Source organism: Schistocerca gregaria, chromosome X (assembly GCF_023897955.1).
Source record: "Schistocerca gregaria isolate iqSchGreg1 chromosome X, iqSchGreg1.2, whole genome shotgun sequence".
NCBI lineage: Eukaryota > Metazoa > Arthropoda > Insecta > Orthoptera > Acrididae > Schistocerca > Schistocerca gregaria.
The window spans coordinates 220,935,883-220,960,608 of NC_064931.1; positions in this window are offsets into that span (position 1 = coordinate 220,935,883).

Genomic DNA, 24,726 nt, shown 5'->3' on the forward strand with positions numbered 1-24,726 from the left:
CCGTTGTGGTTGCACCTACGGTGAGGCTATCTGTGTCGCTGAGGCACGCAAGCCCCCCCCCCCCCACCCCCCACCCCCAACAACGGCAAGGTCCATGGCTCATGGGGTCACCATTTTACATTAAAATATCTGTGCAGAACACGGTATTAGAAATAAAACAGCTCATAAAGGAAAACCAGTAGAAATAGAAAATGCAACATAGAAAGGTACATAAAGAAAAATTGTGTCAGTGAGCTCTTGCATTTGATCTTATTACAAACTTCCCAGATTCCACGTCAATGGCTTACAGTATTTTTATTGTGGCAGTACAATATTGTAGTGTCTGCTGCCAAATGACCAAAAACATCCATTGCGAAACGCTATGGTCGCAGGTTCGAATCCTGCCTCGTGCATGGATGTGTGTGATGTCCTTAGGTCAGTTAAGTTTGTGTAGTTCTAAGTGCTAGGGTACTGATGACCTCAGATGTTAAGTCCCATAGTGCTCAGAGCCATTTGAACCATTGCGAAACATTGCCTTGCCGGGAGATCCTTTCAGTAAATTTCTGGTTTTCTACTCAAAAGCTAGAACGTAGCAGCACACGTGCCTTACACTTATTGTTTCACAATGAACTCACTTCACATGAAAATCGTCTTCACAGCATTCTTTCGTGGGACGGGTGTGGCGTAACCGAAGGGTGCATTGTCCATGAGTGTGCTTGGCGGTGTTGGTGCTATATCCAACACTGTGTCCGCTTTCTCAGTCATGGAGGGCCTGATGCTGTGGCAAGATAGCTGGTGCTTAAAAGTGTCGGTATTGACAGTTGTACACAGAAGTCCGGGCCGTTTTCGATATAAAAGTAAGGTATGTATCGACAAGTGTGCTTGGACGACGACAGTGACTCATAAGGAGTCCTCTAGAGTAATGCACAGAGGATGAGTTAATTAGCATCAGAAAAAAGATAGTTTTCCTTACGAAAAAAAGATTCTATGACTAGTGCATGGTTTTCTGTGTGATCAGTGGCACCTTATCTCTGTCTTACAGGGAGCAAAAAAAGGGTGTTTGCGCTCGCCATGCTCGATAGAAGCGCCTGACTTCCTTGTTGCCCAGTTACATTTGCGACCTGAGAAAGCCACGGGTGCAAAGGTTAATTGTGCCCAGCGTGTTACTACGCTTGTCTTGCTCCGGATTATGGCCGCTCGCACGTGGCTCCAAGGTCGAGTCGCCCTATTAAGCAGTAGCCGCCACGAACACCGCCATTGTCAGCCACCTGGGGAGGTACGTAGGTGCCTCGTGTTTTGAAGCCCTCAGAAAACCGGTCGCCCATGACCTGCAGGTGACAACACCACCTGGCCAGCCACCCTGCTTCGCCGCCCCACAGGAGTTTCACTTTTTTGTGAACCTGTCCGTGCCGCTCATCTGTGCGCAACTATCACCACACACTATTCTAACAAAAACGCAACAAATACATAAAGAACAATTTTCCTCTGAAACTCCCTACATGACGTGTAACAAGGTTTAACTACTGCGGGTTTATATTCGAATCCCTAGTGACCTATGAATTTAGACTAATGTACGAGGATTCAGTGACCGAAGGCCTTAACTTTACAATAGAACCGTCACTTACAAACAATGAGAAATAATTCAACTCAGTGGACTGATTATAAGAATTTTTACTTAGCTCTAGAAACATTGGCTTTTAGAAATGACGAATACCAAAGCCCATTAAAACTTAAACATAATCCCCCTGACCTAAAACTGAACGCACACTGTCATTCACATCATGTTAGTTTGTTCTCGATAAATTTCCCAGGCTACTTGTTGAACGATCATTCCTCAACATCCAACATGCAACGCTAACTATAGATTAAAACAACAAATTGAAATCGCAACATGCGCTACCGGTAACTGTAATTACGTGTTTGCATTGATATCATGATATGTACACTACAGTGACACATCATACTCCCCCATCTATTCTCCTTTCGCGCCTCTTTTCCTCGTGGATGTCATTTTTGGAAATTTGTGATAAGTTCCTATGGGACAAATCTGCTGAGGTAATCGGTCCGTAGGCTTACAAGCTACTTAATCTAACTTAAACTACCTTACCCTAAGGACAACACACACACACACACACACACACACACACACACACACACACACACACACACACCCATGCCCAAGGGAGGACTCGAACCTCCGACGGGGGCAGTCGCGCGAACCGTCGCAAGCATGTAATGGCAGTTGTGGAGAAGGCCGATAGTCGTCTTCGGTTCATTGGTAGAATTCTGGGAAGATGTGGTTCATCTGTAAAGGAGACCGCTTATAAAACACTCATACGACCTATTCTTGAGTACTGCTCGAGCGCTTGGGATACCCATCAGGTCGGATTGAGGGAGGACATAGAAGGAATTCAGAGGCGGGCTGCTAGATTTGTTACTGGTAGGTTTGATCATCACGCGTTACGGAAATGCTTCAGAAACTCGGGTGGGAGTCTCTGGAGGAAAGGAGGCGTTCTTTTCGTGAATCGCTACTGAGGAAATTTAGAGAACCAGCATTTGAGGCTTACAGCAGTACAGTTTTACTGCCGACAACTTATATTTAGTGGAAAGACCACAAAGATAAGATAAGAAAGATTAGGGCTCGAACAGAGGCATATAGGCAGTCATTTTTCCCTCGTTCTGTTTGGGAGTGGAACAGGGAGAGAAGATGCTAGTTGTGGTACGAGGTACCCTCCGCCACGCACCGTATGGTGGATTGCGGAGCATGTATGTAGATGTAGATGTAGAAGGCGGTAGCCGCGCGGCGTGGATGTCATTGATGTTAGCCTCATCAAGCACTCGAAACGTTGACCCTTTTATCTTTTCCTCTGTCGTACCAATTACGATACTGTGGATCATGATCGACATCACGACGGAGTTGCTTAACTTCATGAATTTCTGTAACATACAAAAAACAAGATTACGCAAGAAGCGCGTTTTCATTAATACATTCATGCTGCAGCTGGAATCGTGATTGACATTAATCCAAAGAATTTACTGCTGTATAAAAGTTTGCTTGGTAAGATTATAACTTTGCCTGGTTTACCTGTATTTCTGGGTACCAGAATTACTGAGTTTCTCTTCTCATTTTTTATTTACGCATATGTCATCTGAATACAAAAATCTTTTGATTTGAGAAATACACTTACACAACCTCCTTAACACACATGACATATTGACACTGTCCGTCTGGCCTTTGTAATATATCTAGCTTTGCAGCCATCATATTCAGGTACAAGAATCTCTTCAAAGAGCAGCTGAGAAGCCAACAGTGGCAAGGTGACGAAATATGGTGTGAGGTACCGATGGCAGATAGTTTGTTCGATACGAGTATCGCGAGAAAGACCGCCTCAATTTTGAACCTTCTCAGCGATTGGCTGCTGCATTTGGAAGTTGCGCACCAAAATGACAATCTTCTGTGACTAATATTAGACAAACTAAACAGCATATTTACTTGCATTTCGCATTAAAGCATATCTCAATAGCGTGCTATCATTCAATTATTTCACAAGTATTAATAACTGGCAAAATAATAAACAACTGCTAAACGAAATGGTAGACGAAGCACTTCGGTGATCTTCGGATGGCGCCTAACTTGGATGGCGGGCGAAGTGGTTCGGCTGTAAGATTATTACTGGTTCGGCAGTATCGGAGGACAGACATGTTGTTTGCCGCTGTCGGCATCGAGCTAAGACTTCATTAGCAATGTATGGTTACATGGATATGTAGTTAAATACGCAGTTCATTATTTAGTTGAAGAACGGAAATTATTTGTGACTCTAAAGTTGAATGTAATTGTGCAGTTTCTTGTGTTCTGCCAATAAAAAGCAAGGGGCATCCCATACAAACAAACTAATCGGAAATTTAATTATTCATATAATATCAATTCCTCGCCAAGAGTTAGTTAAAGCCTCAGGCTAACGGATTCACGACCTACGTGCTGTTTTATGCCCACGGGACAACAACTGTGGAAGACTGCATGTTGATGAACATGTATTAAAACTTACGCATTCCACTCAGGGCGGTGGAAGCGAATAGGCACCTCTCAGTACAAAAGAGATCAGTGACACGTTATCTGTGGTAACACAGAGAAGGTACGAATGAGAGAAATTTTTGAGAGAAAGGGTTTATAATACTCAAGTATATATCACCCTATCTCCCCCTGCCTCTCTTTTTCAACTTGCCGTACCATGTATACAAAGGAACCCTCAGAGAACATGGTCCACACACAGTTACTGATAGAATTCTCTATTGGATCCAGCAGAATACGAACACCTAATTTTCACTTTTCTCCAAGTCCACTGCAAATCTCTTGACTGTGGTATGACATGAATTAGAACACGGCGCAGTATTGGCTGAAAACGTCCCACACTAAATCTGATAATTTCTAAACGTCCACGAGCTCCATTTCGTCCAGTTCTATCATTATAAGCCAAATAAGCAACCAATCCGTTATCAGTTGACATCGTAAGTGGAAATATTCTAATCTTCAAAAAAGACCGGACATGTTCTGAAGCGTAAATTCTTGGTGTCACAGCAAACATACAACCATACATATTCTCAACGTACAGAGCCTCTGCGGTTGTGAGCTCATTCCTCGCTACCTCCTCCTGAACAGCTGTTACCTCCCTTGAATCATAATCACTGGTTGGTACCGTGCCATCTGAACTCAGTTCAACCTTACTTAGCAGGTATGCTGTAGCAGTAACAATCACAGCTTCCATTACCACCTCTAGCACCTCAGTAATCTTCCTGTTCTGGCTCCATAACTGATCAGTCCTCTGTTTCAGACAGTTCCTCCTCACAAACATCACTGCGTATTCCCTTGGTGTTCCCTACAGCTTCCTTTACTTCCCCTGTACTCTCTTCCGTCCAGTCGAGTACCGTGTCTACTCCAGATTTAATGTCCGCAAACTCGTGGTTTTCCACAATTATGGAATCGAACTGGACACCAGCGCCATCAGATTCACTGTTAGATTTCTCTAGTCTTTCCTCAAATTTTTTGAACCTTATATATAATTCTTTGGTCTGTCTCGCGAATCGTTCCTCTAGCCTCTTTTCCCTATTATCATCTCTCTTATCCGTCTTCTCGTATTTCTTATCCTGTTTAGTAAATCGTACCTCTAGTATCTGATTCATTTCCTTATTTTGTTTAATATGTTGCAACATTGGATTCTTAATTCCGGCCGGCCGTTGTGGCTTAGCGGTTATAGGCGCTTCAGTCTGGTACCGCGCGACCTATACGATCGCAGGTTCGAATCCTGCCTCGGGCATGGATGTGTGTGATGTCCTTAGGTTAGTTAGGTTTAAGTAGTTCTAAGTTCTAGGGGACTGATGACCTCAGCTAAGTCCCGTAGTGCTCAGAGCCATTTGAACCATTTCTTAATTCCGTCCAGCTCCTTTCATTGCCTTATCACTGTTGTGGCTATTGTGACTGGTTTGCTCACTTGAGCATTCACACTTTCTGTGCTACCAATACTCTCGCCTTCCCTGCGATTTCTGGCCCCGAAGTCGTATCACTCAGTTCCTCCACATCTGTCTCGTTGCCCTCACTGCACTCATTTTCTACGACATCCTGAATTTTCTCAACGCCTTCACTGTCAGAGTCTAGTTGTCATGACAATTCTCGCATGACTAAATCCTACAAGACCTACGTGCTATCTGCCTCTGCATGCAAGAGCGCTGTTAAACTCTTCACGTCTATCTTACCTCGACTCAGGCTCCTCGTCAACATTCGAACTAAATCTATTAGCTCGTCGCTGAAACCTACCTATCTCTTCAATGCCTCGAGTGTGAAAACTCTCACGTCCTTATGCACAAAACAACAAAGTGGACCAAGCCCACAGATTGAAAACAGAAACCAAATTAGCACACGTGCTGCAAGATAATGTTAAACACACAAAGTATTCGCACGCATTACTCAAAAATAATCCTTATGTTTGTCCCTGCTTTACTCATCTGCCTAAAAAATTTCCCACTATCACGCAATCAAAATTTTTCTAACTACTGAACAAATCAAGCTAAAACTCGAATTTGACCAAATATCCTGGCAGGAACATACCATTTATGTGAGAACCCAAGGTGTGTGTTTATAAAATAATGGTGAAACTGTGCCTAATGCTGGCTGAGCCGTCAAACGTCAGCTTTCCTAAGAGATATCTCGTGGAAGGATAAGTTAGCTTGTGCTAATCCCAGATCTAGTGAAACACGTCGTCCCCACGAAGCTGATGGTTATGTGCGATTGCACACTGTTAGCCCGTTGGATAACACTCCTACTACATCACTGTGGCCATAACGCATCAGCTTGTGGCTGAGATAACTCGTTCCTAATATTTGCGAAGATGAAATTCCAGCTATGAAATAATACAGGTTGGTCTGCTAAAAATGTGATTTATTAACGCTAATCCAAGAGAAATGGTCATTGAAAACACCTCTGACATTGGGTTGATTTTAGATAACAAAAAGAATAAAGAACATAAACGATGCTAAGAATAACATTTGGGTCACCACCAGTAAAATTTCGCTGGTAATTCCGTCTTTCACTGAGGGTTATTGACCTAACATAAAATTCCGTTTCAGTTTACAAAAATGGACAATTAGAATTGTATAAAACAAAATTAAAAACGGAGTAAACGCGAAAAGAAACAGGAAGTAATTCAGAGACAAACCGAAATGAGTTAGATCCTGCAGACCTAATTGAAAGACCCCAACTGACATTTACGTTAGTTGACAACCTGTATAACTGCACAGTGAAAGAATAATGTGGGATGTTGTGTGAGTGATCCCCCTGCCTCCTGCTAATTTCAGATGATCCGACGACGTGAATGTTGCCTACTTTCCCTAACCGAGCAGTACCAAACACTCTCATTATGTTAGTGGCAGCTGGGCTGATGCACACCGTGCTTCCACGTCTCATCAGCGAAATTCGACCAAACCGCAAAACTCTGAACCCAGCACAAGGGTGGCGGCGGCTCCAGACCAAGCGTAGAATAACTGTGTGTGAAGTGCACGGAGACTGAACCAAGAGTGTCCTTTCCAATTTTCCTTAACTTACCTCATTACCTTTGTTGCGGCGCTCTCTCGCTGCTGCTACGGCCACTCGCGGGGCATGATGCGAACGCTCCTCCAGTGACAGAATTATAATAGTAACTTTTGCTCCCAACAAGTTTGTTCGGGTCGGCAGATCCACAGGCTAGAGCAAGTAGAAAGAACCCTGAAAATGTCTTCTCACCTACTACGGAATGTCCTGTGAGGCCGTGATTCCCAAGAATGTTTCGAAAGATGATATCGCATCCTCCAGAACCCCACTTCCCAGGCCTGCAAAAACAGTTCCTGCCTAAAGGGACGTCCAGCTGTAGAGCTGGGTTACTCACAGTCGGCACGGTACCTTGTTGGCCTCCGAGCCAGCTGATCGTTGTAAGGAGGTTAGTGTTGACCACCACAAAGGGTAGCTTCCGTCCTCGGCATAGTAGTGGGCACAAATGACTTCCCAAGACACTCGTATGCCGAATCTCTTCGGGTATTTGCCACCCCAAAATAGAGTTAAAGTGTAAATACTATGAAGGTAATACCTGTAGTAAGTTTGATCATAAAATGAGAAAGAAAAGGAGTCATTAATCTAAATCTTCAGTACGTTCATCTTGTGATCATTCAAGTTGATGTATTGAATGAAACAGAAAATACAACGAAAATTAACGAGAGTAAATAATAAGAAGGTAATACCTGTAGTAAGTTTGATCATAAAATGAGAAAGAAAAGGAATCATTAATTTAAATCCACATTACATCAATCCTGTGATCATTCAAGCTGCTGTATTGAATGAAACAGAAAATACAACGAAAATTAACCCGTCTGACAATTTTTGAGTAAATGTAAAATAAGACCTGGCTGGAATGGCTTGCCGCCCCTCAGTATGTTACAGCCGTTTCTATTGTTTCTGTGTTTCTGTGTTTCTGTGTTCATTGCTACCGTTGATCTACTGATGTAGCACAGATATCTTCTATATTGATTTCAATTTATTTTTCTTTACCGGGAGTTACCTGTCTTTGGCTCATAGTTTCCAACACAGATTCTTGTGCACTGTAGATATCTTTCGTTGTATATCTTCTCTGACTTTTCACATTTGTGTAGCATAATCACGTTGACTGAGAACGGTATCAGTTCTCTAGTCTCTGTCTCTCTCTTTCTGTGCTGACGGATTTCATTTATCTGATGTTCCCTGTTTTTTATTTCGCTCTCGATCTTTTCTGCAGGAATTCCTTCGGGTAGGCCTTTCAGGGTTGCATTCAGACCCCTTTCTTTCGGGTTCTGGTGGCTGAAGACGTGGTTCTCCATAAATCGCTTTTCTGTACTCCTCCATCGGTTCAAAGTGGTATTTAACACGGTCTCCCTTGTATACAGCACGCAGGGGTCCAGTCATAGCTTTATTTGCTCTATTTGTTTCGTCGTATGGTATGTAACCAGTGGCGGTATGGTTAGTATGTTCCGTTTCGTCGTGTGGTATACAACCAGTGCCAGTACGGTTAGTTTGTTCCATTAAGTAGCTGCTATGTTTGGTATTGCCGGGTTTCACAGGCTCTTCTCTGTCACGGCTTTTAGAGAGACTTTCAAAGTGGTTTAAAGTGTGAACGTTCTAGGCGCATTTCGTTGACAAGAGATTCTTCTCTTTTCTCTTGTATTTGTTTGTTACTCTCTTGAATTCAGCGTCCGTAAAAGTTGCATGTGTGGTTTCTGTGTTTGCGGTCTCGTTCGGAAGACTAGATTTTCTGGCCGCTTCTGGGTGGGCTTATTCCAGTTGAACTTAGAGACGCGTTATTTGTTAACCGCTTCCATTTCTTCTTCTCTTGAATACCCCGTAAGACACTTCTGACGAGGTAGAGCCGACCTTGAGCCCAGATGCGTTTGGACATCTTGGTGACCTTATTTGTTTATCTTCTGGATTGTTGTTTCTTCCGCTTTTGATTGTGGACTCCATTTACTGACGACCGAAACTCTCTCCTCTCATTTATACCTCTTCTAAGCTGCTCATTGTTTCATGACTTCGTTTGGATTATCTTCCACAGTTTCGCCAGTTTACTATGATTCTGAACTGCATCTGGGGAAGAAATTTGAATTTTGCGTTGTGGAGATGGGTGCGTACTGCAACCTTATCCTAAAATGTGTTATCACTTTCAACAACTGTTCAACTGTCTTGGCCTACAAGACGCACGCTCCTCTCGACGCTACAGGGGCTCAGGTTTTGTAAAAATCCTCGTCTCTTGTCTACAATCAAGACTGTCCCTAAACACTTGTCTGTCACTATACTGTCCAAACGCTAGCAGGAAAAAGAATTTTGCAGATCCGCATCGAGTACGCAACATAAAACGCTAACGAGCTAGTGGTGTCTGGACTCCAACCAGACTGTCGGATTCCCCATGCGTCTTGCTCCGTTTATACACTGAGGCGACAAAAGTCATGTGATAGCGACATGCGCATATACAGATAAATGGCGCTAGTATCTCTTACAAAAGGTATAAAAAGGCAGTGCATTGGCGGAGCTGTCATTTGTAAGCCATGTGAAAAGGTTTCCGACGTGATTACGGAAATCAAGACACTTTGAACACGGAATGGTAGTTGCAACTAGACGCATGAGACACACCATTTCGGAAATCGCTAGGCAATTCAATATTCCGAGATCCACAGTGTCAAGAGTGTGCCGAGAATGACACATTTCAGGCATTACCTCTCACCACAGACAACGCAGTGGACGACGGCATTCACATAACAACGGAGAGCAGCGGCGTTTGCGTAGAGTTGTCAATGCTAATAGAGAAGCACCACTGCCTGGAATAACCCCAGAAACCAAAGTGTGATATACAAGGAACGTATCCCTTACGACAGTGCGGTGAAATATGGCGTTAATCGGCCATGGCAGCGGACGACAGACGCGAATGCCTTTCCTAACAGCACGACATCAAAAAAATGTTCAAATGTATGTGAAATCCTATGGGACTTAACTGCTAAGGTCATCAGTCCCTAAGCTTACACCCTACTTAACCTAAATTATCCTAAGGACAAACACACACACCCCTGCTAAGGTCATCAGTCCCTAAGCTTACACCCTACTTAACCTAAATTATCCTAGCGACAAACACACACACCCCTGCTAAGGTCATCAGTCCCTAAGCTTACACCCTACTTAACCTAAATTATCCTAGCGACAAACACACACACCCCTGCTAAGGTCATCAGTCCCTAAGCTTACACCCTACTTAACCTAAATTATCCTAAGGACAATCACATACACCCCTGCTAAGGTCATCAGTCCCTAAGCTTACACCCTACTTAACCTAAATTATCCTAAGGACAAACACACACACCCCTGCTAATTTCAGTCCCTAAGCTTACACCCTACTTAACCTAAATTATCCTAAGGACAAACACACACACCCCTGCTAAGGTCATCAGTCCCTAAGCTTACACCCTACTTAACCTAAATTATCCTAAGGACAAACACACACACCCCTGCTAAGGTCATCAGTCCCTAAGCTTACACCCTACTTAACCTAAATTATCCTAAGGACAATCACATACACCCCTGCTAAGGTCATCAGTCCCTAAGCTTACACCCTACTTAACCTAAATTATCCTAAGGACAAACACACACACCCCTGCTAAGGTCATCAGTCCCTAAGCTTACACCCTACTTAACCTAAATTATCCTAGCGACAAACACACACACCCCTGCTAATTTCAGTCCCTAAGCTTACACCCTACTTAACCTAAATTATCCTAAGGACAATCACATACACCCCTGCTAAGGTCATCAGTCCCTAAGCTTACACCCTACTTAACCTAAATTATCCTAAGGACAAACACACACACCCCTGCTAATTTCAGTCCCTAAGCTTACACCCTACTTAACCTAAATTATCCTAGCGACAAACACACACACCCCTGCTAAGGTCATCAGTCCCTAAGCTTACACCCTACTTAACCTAAATTATCCTAAGGACAATCACATACACCCCTGCTAAGGTCATCAGTCCCTAAGCTTACACCCTACTTAACCTAAATTATCCTAAGGACAAACACACACACCCCTGCTAATTTCAGTCCCTAAGCTTACACCCTACTTAACCTAAATTATCCTAAGGACAAACACACACACCCCTGCTAAGGTCATCAGACCCTAAGCTTACACCCTACTTAACCTAAATTATCCTAGCGACAAACACACACACCCCTGCTAAGGTCATCAGTCCCTAAGCTTACACCCTACTTAACCTAAATTATCCTAAGGACAATCACATACACCCCTGCTAAGGTCATCAGTCCCTAAGCTTACACCCTACTTAACCTAAATTATCCTAAGGACAAACACACACACCCCTGCTAATTTCAGTCCCTAAGCTTACACCCTACTTAACCTAAATTATCCTAGCGACAAACACACACACCCCTGCTAAGGTCATCAGTCCCTAAGCTTACACCCTACTTAACCTAAATTATCCTAAGGACAATCACATACACCCCTGCTAAGGTCATCAGTCCCTAAGCTTACACCCTACTTAACCTAAATTATCCTAAGGACAATCACATACACCCCTGCTAAGGTCATCAGTCCCTAAGCTTACACCCTACTTAACCTAAATTATCCTAAGGACAAACACACACACCCCTGCTAATTTCAGTCCCTAAGCTTACACCCTACTTAACCTAAATTATCCTAGCGACAAACACACACACCCCTGCTAAGGTCATCAGTCCCTAAGCTTACACCCTACTTAACCTAAATTATCCTAAGGACAATCACATACACCCCTGCTAAGGTCATCAGTCCCTAAGCTTACACCCTACTTAACCTAAATTATCCTAAGGACAAACACACACACCCCTGCTAATTTCAGTCCCTAAGCTTACACCCTACTTAACCTAAATTATCCTAAGGACAAACACACACACCCCTGCTAAGGTCATCAGTCCCTAAGCTTACACCCTACTTAACCTAAATTATCCTAAGGACAAACACACACACCCCTGCTAAGGTCATCAGTCCCTAAGCTTACACCCTACTTAACCTAAATTATCCTAAGGACAATCACATACACCCCTGCTAAGGTCATCAGTCCCTAAGCTTACACCCTACTTAACCTAAATTATCCTAAGGACAAACACACACACCCCTGCTAATTTCAGTCCCTAAGCTTACACCCTACTTAACCTAAATTATCCTAAGGACAAACACACACACCCCTGCTAAGGTCATCAGTCCCTAAGCTTACACCCTACTTAACCTAAATTATCCTAAGGACAAACACACACACCCCTGCTAAGGTCATCAGTCCCTAAGCTTACACCCTACTTAACCTAAATTATCCTAGCGACAAACACACACACCCCTGCTAAGGTCATCAGTCCCTAAGCTTACACCCTACTTAACCTAAATTATCCTAAGGACAATCACATACACCCCTGCTAAGGTCATCAGTCCCTAAGCTTACACCCTACTTAACCTAAATTATCCTAAGGACAAACACACACACCCCTGCTAATTTCAGTCCCTAAGCTTACACCCTACTTAACCTAAATTATCCTAGCGACAAACACACACACCCCTGCTAAGGTCATCAGTCCCTAAGCTTACACCCTACTTAACATAAATTATCCTAAGGACAATCACATACACCCCTGCTAAGGTCATCAGTCCCTAAGCTTACACCCTACTTAACCTAAATTATCCTAAGGACAAACACACACACCCCTGCTAATTTCAGTCCCTAAGCTTACACCCTACTTAACCTAAATTATCCTAAGGACAAACACACACACCCCTGCTAAGGTCATCAGTCCTTAAGCTTACACCCTGCTTAACCTAAATTATCCTAAGGACAAACACATACACCCCTGCTAAGGTCATCAGTCCCTAAGCTTACACCCTGCTTAACCTAAATTATCCTAAGGACAAACACACACACCCCTGCTAAGGTCATCAGTCCCTAAGCTTACACCCTACTTAACCTAAATTATCCTAAGGACAAACACACACACCCCTGCTAAGGTCATCAGTCCCTCAGCTTACACCCTGCTTAACCTAAATTATCCTAAGGACAAACACACACAGCCATGCCCGAGGGAGGAGTCGAACCTCCGCCGGGACCAGCCGCACAGTGCATGACTGTAAGCACGACATCTCCAGCAGCGCCTCTTCTGGGCTTGTGACCATATAGGTGGACCATAGACAGCTGGAAAACCGTGGCCTGGTCAGATGAGTCCCAGTTTCAGTTGGTAAGAGCTGATGGTAGGGTTCGAGTGTGGCACAGACCCCAAGAAACCATGGCCTTGAGCTGTCAACAGATCACTGTGCAAACTGGTGGTGGCTCCATAACGGTGTGAGCTGCTTTTACATCGAATGGATGAGTCGTCGCTGATGTTCGGCTCCATGGAGACCATTTTCAGCCATTCAAGGGCTTCACGTTCCTAAACAACGATGGAATTTTTGTGTAGGACAATTCGCCATGTCACCGGCCCACAATTGTTCGCGTTTGGTTTGAAGAACATTCTGGACAGTTCGAGCGAATGATTTGGCCATCCGGATCGCCCGGCATGAATCCCATCCGTTTATGAGAGATAATTGAGAGGTCAGTTCGTGCACAAAATCATACACCAACAACATTCGCAATTATGGACGGCTATAGAGGCAGCTTAGCTCAGTATTTCTGCAGGGGACATCCAGTACCTTGTTGAGTCCATGCCAAGTCGCAGTGCTGCACTACGCCGGGAAAAAAAGGCCCAACAAGATATTCAGTTGTATCCCATGAATTTTGCCACCTCAGCGTATTCCTTTCTTTCCGTGTCACGTGCCCGCAATGTGTGTGTGAATTCCTAAGGGACCAAACTGCTAAGCTCATCGGTCCCTAGAATTACACACTACTTAAACTAACTTAAACTATCTTATGCTAAGAACAACACACACACCCATGCCCTAGAGAGGACTCGAACCTCCGGCGGGAGTGGCCGCACAATCCGTCACATGGCGCCTCAAACCACGCGGCCACTCTGCGCAGCCTCACCAGGAGGCATTCAGTCTCGCGATGGGTGTTGGTTATAAGGTTCTGGCTCGTCACTGTATTTAAAATATGTTATAGTAATATTACTCGTATATTTTAACGAAAACTATAAATGATCCGTTAAAATGTGCATACACTCCTGGAAATGGAAAAAAGAACACATTGACACCGGTGTGTCAGACCCACCATACTTGCTCCGGACACTGCGAGAGGGCTGTACAAGCAATGATCACACGCACAGCACAGCGGACACACCAGGAACCGCGGTGTTGGCCGTCGAATGGCGCTAGCTGCGCAGCATTTGTGCACCGCCGCCGTCAGTGTCAACCAGTTTGCCGTGGCATACGGAGCTCCATCGCAGTCTTTAACACTGGTAGCATGCCGCGACAGCGTGGACGTGAACCGTATGTGCAGTTGACGGACTTTGAGCGAGGGCGTATAGTGGGCATGCGGGAGGCCGGGTGGACGTACCGCCGAATTGCTCAACACGTGGGGCGTGAGGTCTCCACAGTACATCGATGTTGTCGCCAGTGGTCGGCGGAAGGTGCACGTGCCCGTCGACTTGGGACAGGACCGCAGCGACGCACGGATGCACGCCAAGACCGTAGGATCCTACGCAGAGCCGTAGGGGACCGCACCGCCACTTCCCAGCAAATTAGGGACACTGTTGCTCCTGGGGTATCGGCGAGGACCATTCGCAACCGTCTCCATGAAGCTGGGCTACGGTCCCGCACACCGTTAGGCTGTCTTCCGCTCACGCCCCAACATCGTGCAGCCCGCCTCCAGTGGTGTCGCGACAGGCGTGAATGGAGGGATGAATGGAGACGTGTCGTCTTCAGCGATGAGAGTCGCTTCTGCCTTGGTGCCAATGATGGTCGTATGCGTGTTTAGCGCCGTGCAGGTGAGCGCCACAATCAGGACTGCATACGACCAAGGCACACAGGGCCAACACCTGGCATCATGGTGTGGGGAGCGATCTCCTACACTGGCCGTACACCTCTGGTGATCGTCGAGGGGACACTGAATAGTGCACGGTACATCCAAACCGTCATCGAACCCATCGTTCTACCATTCCTAGACCGGCAAGGGAACTTGCTGTTCCAACAGGACAATGCACGTCCGCATGTATCCTGTGCCACCCAACGTGCTCTAGAAGGTGTAAGTCAACTACCCTGGCCAGCAAGATCTCCGGATCTGCCCCCCACTGAGCATGTTTGGGACTGGATGAAGCGTCGTCTCACATGGTCTGCACATCCAGCACGAACGCTGGTCCAACTGAGGCGCCAGGTGGAAATGGCATGGCAAGCCGTTCCACAGGACTACACCCAGAATCTCTACGATCGTCTCCATGGGAGAATAGCAGCCTGCATTGCTGCGAAAGGTGGATATACACTGTACTAGTGCCGACATTGTGCATGCTCTGTTGCCTGTGTCTATGTGCCTGTGGTTGTGTCAGTGTGATCATGTGATGTATCTGACCCCAGGAATGTGTCAATAAAGTTTCCGCTTCCTGGGACAATGAATTCACGGTGTTCTTATTTCAATTTCCAGGAGTGTATTTGTAAACAATATGACACGGATATTTGTAGAGCGTATGTGAAATTTAGGAATAGTGAGGACCAATTGATTTTTATTTTGTTTTACTAGATATTCAGCACTACATATTGTTAAAGGTATTGGATGTTAATATAATACATATGGAAAAAAACTTAGCTTAAAACATTTTTTTTTTTTTTGCAAACAGTAAGCACCAACATGGGGCCATTCATTATACAGTGTGGCCCTCCAACAAGTCGTCAGACGCATTTGCTCTAGTGACTCTCCAGGTATTTTCAATTTGGTGTTTGCAGTGTGTGCTTATCATCACGTCTTTGAAGCGACGGAGGGCGTCGGTTTATTTACCGTTACAAAGAAAGTGATTTTTGAAGCGGATCTGAGTAAAATACTAAAGGACGTTACAGTTAATTTCTCCTGCAAATATTTTTCCATTTAAAACTGTGCATCAGTGTATGGCAGTTTGTCCCGTAAAAGTAGAACAGTCTTCATATGAACAAAATGTTCGAGGAAACAAGAATTAGCGCGGCTGCACGGACTTATCCACAGCACGACCCCCCTCCCCACTTTCCTCCCCAGTAAACCCACATTCTCAGCTGACTCCACACACTACGAAAGTAGTGCTCCCTGCTCATTAATCTCGATGCTCGTGGGAAGGTCTATTTCCGCGTGAGTTCGAGCGTATGTGTGTATCCGCACTGAAATGATCTTTGACTTGTGATCGCCGTAATTATATGTGTATGGAGTCTGTTCTTTCGGTCATGTCCGAAAGAACAGACATACACATATAAACTGTAAAATGTTTTATGACTTAAGAACGTGTCATCAAATTAACGGCTGGTAACTGTTTTAAAACGTACCACGCAAAGACGGTACTCTCAAAAATGTCAACTGTTCACAAAATAGCTTCATGCTGGTCCTCCACGAGTTTAATTTGAATTTCATCGGATGTGACGCCCTGAAATTTAAAGATGTTCTGTCATCTCCGCTCTCTACAGGCTTAACAAAGGAGTGGTCACTTTGATCTCTGTGGCACGACAGCGTTCATTTGTTATATTCTAACTGGCCGCAACCGACGAACCTGACGCAGTGGTTCAGATATTTCACTCGCATTCATGAGGATGGTTGTTCAAATACTCGTCCGGTCATCCAGATTTCTACATACACAATTATATTCTGAAGCCACCCTACCGTGCGGTACTTCTGGTACCACTATCTATTCCTCCTTTCCTTGTTCCACTGGCAAATGGTGTGTGGTAAAAACGACTGTCGGTAAATCTTCGTATGAACTTTAATTTCTTAGAATTTCTCGATATGGTCATTTCACGAGATATAGGTGGGAGCAAGTAGTATGCTCGAACGTACGTCCTCGGAATTTCGAAAGTAAACCTCTCCAGGATGCACGTCGCCTCTGTTGTAATGTATGCCATTGGAGTTCGTTGAGCACCGCAGCGATTTATCGATTCCGTGACGAAACGCGCCGCTCTTCGTTGGCTCTTCTGTATCTCTTCTAGTAGAGTAACCTGCTAAGAGTCCCACGCTGATGTTCTATACGCAATGATCAGTCGCTCACTTGTTTTGTAAACCATTTGTTTCATTGATGAATTACATTTTTTTAAGATTCTCCCAATGAAACTCAGCCTGACATTTGCTTTTCCTACAGTTTGGAAATTTGTGGTAAGGTCTTATGGGACCAAACTACTTAGGTCATCGTCCCTAAGCCTACGCATTACTTAATTTGACTTAAACTAACTTACACTATGGACAACACACACACCAATTCCCGAGGGAGGACTCGAACCTCAGACGAGGGGAGCCGCACGGCCAACAGTTTGTTTTGTCTGGTGATTCCACTTTAGGTTGCTCCGGTTGGGTACTTCTATGTGTTTCCCAGCAGTTACTGTTTCCAGTGGTTCATCACCAAACGCGTATTCGAAGATTAGTGGATGTCTTCGCCTATTTATGCGGTACAAGTGACTTTTATTTGCATTTCCCCAAGATTCGATAATCCTCTTAAGCCGTATACCGGAATGGTTTCTCTCAAAAGGACAAGGCCAGCTTATTTTCCCGGTCGGAAATAGTGCTCCATCTCTAATAATTTCGTCGTCGACAGGACTTCAACGCTAACCTTCCTTGCTTATCATTGGCCACCTTATTAATTATTTCTCGCAGTGAAGATGATAGAATTATTTGGGTGCACGATATCGAGGTCTTTAGCGCCCATACTAAACTGAGGGGATATGATGCGCTTAAAATGAGTAAAAGTTTTAAAAATTGCAGAATAAAAGAATAAAATATTTTCTAAAATTTCCCTTGTCGAATACGTACACAAATACATCAAGAAAATGCCACAAGAGCTTGTCATGTGTCAGTTCTTGAAAGGTGGGGAAAAGGAAAGGAGAAAGTTTGCAAAAAAGGTATTACAAGGCTATAACCAATATCACTAAACAAAGGATACGCTAGACACACACCAAAACATCCAATCCAACAGTCAGGATGAAGTTTGGACATTTTACAAAATTTTAAAATGCGTACCACACTCGCTTCGTCATCGGCTAAAATAGAAAGCAGGTCTCCACTTAAATTTGTTGCTGCCCTCTCATCATAACATAAAAGACTCCCTGTTTAATGTGATGAATCGAAATACACACTTGTGGGATCTCTCGCTGATGCAGAGGGCTATGACTATACGTAAAAGGCCAGACGACTTCATATTACTCGGAATTTCGGTACATTTTTCTACGCTGGGTGCTGGGTGTCGCTCTCATTTCTACGTGTTGCTTTGCTTGGTGCGCTCCCGAAACAGTACGTGAGAGCGTCTGCTCACCGGAAACCGGACAAACAGGTTGTGAAGCTGTCCCGCCCCAGCACTTACTACTTCCCGGTCCGTTGCCGGTTGCGTGGCGCCTGGATGTTCCGATGAGTCCGCCCGTGGCGTAGACATGTTGCTGCTTCAGCTTTAGCAGAGGAAAGGACATACGCACAGAAGTGATTCTTAAATGACTCAGCATATTCTGAGTTCAATCGTTATAATTATTATTCTTGAGTCAGAAACACAGAAACACTCAGACTGGCAGTCACTCCAGGAATGAGAGTAATCCTTTTCCTTGTGACTTTGACCCACATTGCTGCAGGGTCGGCATGGTTACTAACGGTTGTGGAACGTTTAATTTACGAAGTTGCCGCATATCCTTCCTGTCGCCACACTATTACCCGCCGGCACAGAATTGTGTACCGCGGCTGAAGGGTCGTCGAGCAGATGCGCAAAACTATAGGCCTATATCTCTGACATTGATCTGTTGTAGAATTTTACAAAATGTTTTTTGCTCGCATATCATGTCATTTCTGTAAAACCCAGAATCTACTCTGTAGGAATCAACATGGATTCCGGAAACAGCGATCGTGTGAGACCCATCTCGCTTTATTTGTTTATGAGACCCAGAAAATATTAGATACAGGGTCCCAGGTAGATGCCATTTTCCTTGGCTTCCGGAAGGCGTTCGATACAGTTCCGCACTGTCGCCTGATAAACAAAGTAAGAGCCTACGGAATATCAGACCAGCTGTGTAGCTGGATTGAAGGGATTTTAGCAAACAGAACACAGCATGTTGTTCTCAATGGAAAGACGTCTACAGACGTTAAAGTAATCTCTGGCCTGCCACAGGGGAGTGATATGGGACCATTGCTTTTCACAATATATATAAATGACCTAGTAGATAGTGTCGGAGGTTCCACGCGGCTTTTCGCGGATGATGCTGTGGCATACAGAGAAGTTGCAGCACTAGAAAATTGCAACGAAGTGCAGGAAGATCTACAGCGGATAAGCACTTGGTGCAGGGAGTGCCAACTGACACTTAACATAAACAAATGTAATGTATTGCGAATACATAGAAAGAAGGATCCTTTATTGTATAATTATATGATAGCGGAACAAACACTGGTAGTTGTTACTTCTGTAAAATATCGGGGAATATGCGTACGGAACGATTTGAAGTCGAATGATCATATACAATTAATTGTTGGTATGGCGGGTGCCTGGTTGAGATTCATTGCGAGAGTCCTTAGAAAATATAGTCCATCAACAAAAGAGGTGGCTTACAAAACACTCGTTCGACCTATACTTGAGTATTGCTCATCAGTATGGGACCCGTACCAGGTCGGGTTGACAGAGGAGATAGAGGAGATCCAAAGAAGAGCGGCGCGTTTCGTAACAGGGTTATTTGGTAAGAGTGATAGCGTTACGGAGATGTTTAGGAAACTCAAGTGGCAGACTCTGCAAGAGAGGTGCTCTGCATCGCGGTGTAGCTTGCTGTCCAGGTTTCGAGAGGGTGCGTTTCTGGATGAGGTATCGAATATATTGCTTCCCCCTACTTATACCTCCCGAGGAGATCACGAGTGTAAAATTAGAGAGATTCGAGCTCGCACAGAGGCTTTCAGACAGTAGTTCTTCCCGCGAACCATACGCGACTGTAACAGGAAAGGGAGGTAATGACAGTGGCACGTAAAGTGCCCTCCGCCACACACCGTTGGGTGGCTTGCGGAGTATAAATGTAAATGTAGATGTAGATGGCCGGTGTGGCCGAGCGGTTCTAGGCGCTTCAGTGTGGAAACGCGCGACCGCTACAGTCGCAGGTTCGAATCCTGCCTCGGGCATGGATATGTGTGATGTCCTTAGGTTCGTTAGGTTTACGTGGTTCTAAGTTCTAGGGGACTGATGAATTCACATGTTAACTCCCATAGCGCTCAGAAACATTTGAACCATTTTGTATACCACGACAGACTGCGTGTGGTGTTATACATGTGAAAGACAGCAAATGTTCTCTAAATGTTTGCAAATCGTGTGAGTGAGGCGGGACTTGGGAAATAGCTCGATATTCAGCTAGTGGGATGTAAGAAACCAGCTAAACACCACATCCTGTCTTTCAAGCACTCCGACCATCGTCGGTAATCCGCCGGGCGGATTCCACCATGGGCCGGCGTTCCTTCCTGACCTGGAAGTGGCGCCTTAACACTCATGACTGTCCTGGCTGGTAGCAAAAAGAATAAATACAGTAGCTTCATACCGCAGGTATTCAGAACTTCGCAATCTCCAAGGCACTCTGCGTGCAATGTTGGACAGAGAAGACATTGAAGCTCGGCTTGTAATTTACTCTTGTGCACATTTACAGTAAGCTTCGTCAGCATTAAAGCCTAATACACTCCTGGAAATGGAAAAAAGAACACATTGACACCGGTGTGTCAGACCCACCATACTTGCTCCGGACACTGCGAGAGGGCTGTACAAGCAATGATCACACGCACGGCACAGCGGACACACCAGGAACCGCGGTGTTGGCCGTCGAATGGCGCTAGCTGCGCAGCATTTGTGCACCGCCGCCGTCAGTGTCAGCCAGTTTGCCGTGGCATACGGAGCTCCATCGCAGTCTTTAACACTGGTAGCATGCCGCGACAGCGTAGACGTGAACCGTATGTGCAGTTAACGGACTTTGAGCGAGGGCATATAGTGGGCATGCGGGAGGCCGGGTGGACGTACCGCCGAATTGCTCAACACGTGGGGCGTGAGGTCTCCACAGTACATCGATGTTGTCGCCAGTGGTCGGCGGAAGGTGCACGTGCCCGTCGACTTGGGACAGGACCGCAGCGACGCACGGATGCACGCCAAGACCGTAGGATCCTACGCAGAGCCGTAGGGGACCGCACCGCCACTTCCCAGCAAATTAGGGACACTGTTGCTCCTGGGGTATCGACGAGGACTATTCGCAACCGTCTCCATGAAGCTGGGCTACGATCCTGCACACCGTTAGGCCGTCTTCCGCTCACGCCCCAACATCGTGCAGCCCGCCTCCAGTGGTGTCGCGACAGGCGTGAATGGAGGGACGAATGGAGACGTGTCGTCTTCAGCGATGAGAGTCGCTTCTGCCTTGGTGCCAATGGTGGTCGTATGCGTGTTTGGCGCCGTGCAGGTGAGCGCCACAATCAGGACTGCATACGACCAAGGCACACAGGGCCAACACCCGGCATCATGGTGTGGGGAGCGATCTCCTACACTGGCCGTACACCTCTGGTGATCGTCGAGGGGACACTGAATAGTGCACGGTACATCCAAACCGTCATCGAACCCATCGTTCTACCATTCCTAGACCGGCAAGGGAACTTGCTGTTCCAACAGGACAATGCACGTCCGCATGTATCCCGTGCCACCCAACGTGCTCTAGAAGGTGTAAGTCAACTACCCTGGCCAGCAAGATCTCCCGATCTGTCCCCCATTGAGCATGTTTGGGACTGGATGAAGCGTCGTCTCACGCGGTCAGCACGTCCAGCACGAACGCTGGTCCAACTGAGGCGCCAGGTGGAAATGGCATGGCAAGCCGTTCCACAGGACTGCATCCAGCATCTCTACGATCGTCTTCATGGGAGAATAGCAGCCTGCATTGCTGCGAAAGGTGGATATACACTGTACTAGTGCCGACATTGTGCATGCTCTGTTACCTGTGTCTATGTGCCTGTGGTTCTGTCAGTGTGATCATGTGATGTATCTGATCCCAGGAATGTGTCAATAAAGTTTCCCCTTCCTGGGACAATGAATTCACGGTGTTCTTATTTCAATTTCCAGGAGTGTATCTTCGTGATGTCCATCGATCTTCCCATTCTGGGCTGTAACCTATTTAGCGACTTCCGTACCAACCACCCGAGTCCAGGGGTAGCTGCTCGGCTGCTCACATCCTTCTGTAGAATAGAGGTGGTCTGTTCTTCCACATTTCTAGCTTTGTCTCGTCGGGAGTCACAGTAAGCTTCTTAGACGTTTCCAAATGAATTTTCCCTCTGCAGCGAAGTGCGAGATGTAATGACACTTCTTGGCAGATTAAAAATGTGTGCCAGGCTGGTACTCTAACCTTGGACCTTTGACTACTGCAGCACTTTCCCGGCAAATGCCACGGTTCCGAGTTCGAGTCCCGATCCCCTGCAGAGTTTTAATTCTTAGATGATCGTGGCTAGCTCTCCATTGTGCTCAGCGGTTGTGGAGAAGGGGCATGCTCTTGTAACAGGTTGCCGCTGTACTCCACTGTAAGCCTTTCCTTATCAGCAGCCACTCCTCCGCGTACATACGGTGGCGCTATTTCAAGCATGTAATAAAGTTTATCTGCTGGAGTAGGCTTGACGCAACCTGTAATTAGTCTACAGGATTCACTGACCCCGATACCAGACAAACACAGGACCATTGCAGACGTACGGAGTGTTGGAGGGTATGTCCCCATTTTGACCCTACCAGTTTACAATCTAATTTTGTTGTTCTTACAGTAGTTTTTGAAAGTGAGATTTTGACAAGCGCTACTCGCAAGTATTTTGGAGTGTGGCGATACTGTAGTCGTGTTTCTGACAGCACTGTATACAGCTCACGACGGGTTTCTTTGAAGCCTAAATGGAATGCACAGAATTGTGTCTTAAAAGGTTTTTTTTCGGTTCATAAATGTGTTAGTACAGTAACCAGTATGTATAACATAAAGAAACAGGCAGTTTTGGCTCCAGTATTAAAATTAATTTGCAAAAATTAATTGTTATGTTAATTATTGCTTTTGGTCATTTTGAGCTCTTTTTTGGGTTCAATAAAATCCCATGTCATTTCAGGCACCTACTGTATGTCAATTTTGACCTTACATTATTCAGTGAATTAGTGCATTTTCTAATGTTGACGGACTGCTGGGTCACTATCTAGACTGATGAGCCAAACGTTATGAAAATTTGCTTAATAGCGTATTGGTCCACGTTTGGTATGCAATACAGCAGCGATTTGACAAGTCGCTGGTAGGTTTCCTGAGGTATGCAGCAACAGACATCCACGGACAAGTCACGCAATTTTACGGGTCGGTGGTTAGTGGGCACGGAAGAGATGGGAAAAACCGACCGGTTAAAAGCGATACCGATATTTTAGTTCTGAATAACCGGTATTTTTCGGTATTTGTTTGGTCTTGTTTATAACAGGCGTTTTTTTTTTTTTTTTTTTTTTTTTTGTTTTCTACAAACAACCGAGTATAAAACCGAGATATCATTTGGGCATACCAACAGTGCTAAACTTTTCCGTTTTTAAACGAACCTTTTTTTTAAAAAAATTATTCGTAAAATTTGTATTGGTTTGAAATAAGCAAATGGAAAATGCGATCAGTGCTACGTTATTAACAAAGCTGACAGAAATGAGCAACAAGCACATTGCATAAGAACTGGAACAGCACTGCTCAGACAGTAACGTCCCTGTTGCCATGCATCGTTGCTCAATGTATACGTGTTCATGCAGAGTGCAAGACTTGGCCCCGCCTATACGGTAGCTTCTCGCTGTCGTCGCCGGACGTTCGTTGTGTTGCTGAGTGGCACCAGCGCTAGTCTGGAAATATCTAGAAGTGGCGTAACAATTAATAACTGTGCTTCGCTTGCTTTAACAGATCCGTCGACCGCTGTGGCCGAGCGGTTCTAGGCGCTTCAGTCCGGAACCGCGCTGCTGCTACGGTCGCAGGTTCGAATTCTGCCTCGGGCATGGATGTGTATAATGTCCTTAGATTAGTTAGGTTTAAGTAGTTTTAAGTCTAAGTGCTGATGACCTCAGCTGTTAAGTCCCGTAGTGCACAGAGCCATTTGAACTTTAACAGATTAAAGATCTGTCTGTCATTTCTATAGAATAATAAAAGAGGAAGGAAATTATGCCAACAGTAAGAAATTAGAAACTTAACAACAATTCATTCATAGTAAACAAAAAATTGAAACTAACTGATCTGTTGCTTTTGTCTACATAATATGCCTTTTATTCGCTCCTAGCCCTTGAAAACTAAGAAATTAACACAACCTTAGTTTACAGCCTTTAGCACTGACTGTTCGTAATGCCCAAATAGCGGTATGATCTCCAATCACAAAATGATATTTGAGCACAGTTTCATAAAATTAGAATCAGTAGGAGAATACTGGTGATTTTTTGTAGTAATTCAACCATTTACCACTTTTCTATAAAACAGTAAGTCATATGTCTACTTAACTTATTATTTTGATTCTATTTATCTTTAATCTGAGAGAGTAAAAATTTTCCAGTCTTTATTCTATTTCTGCGTCTATTACAGGAAAT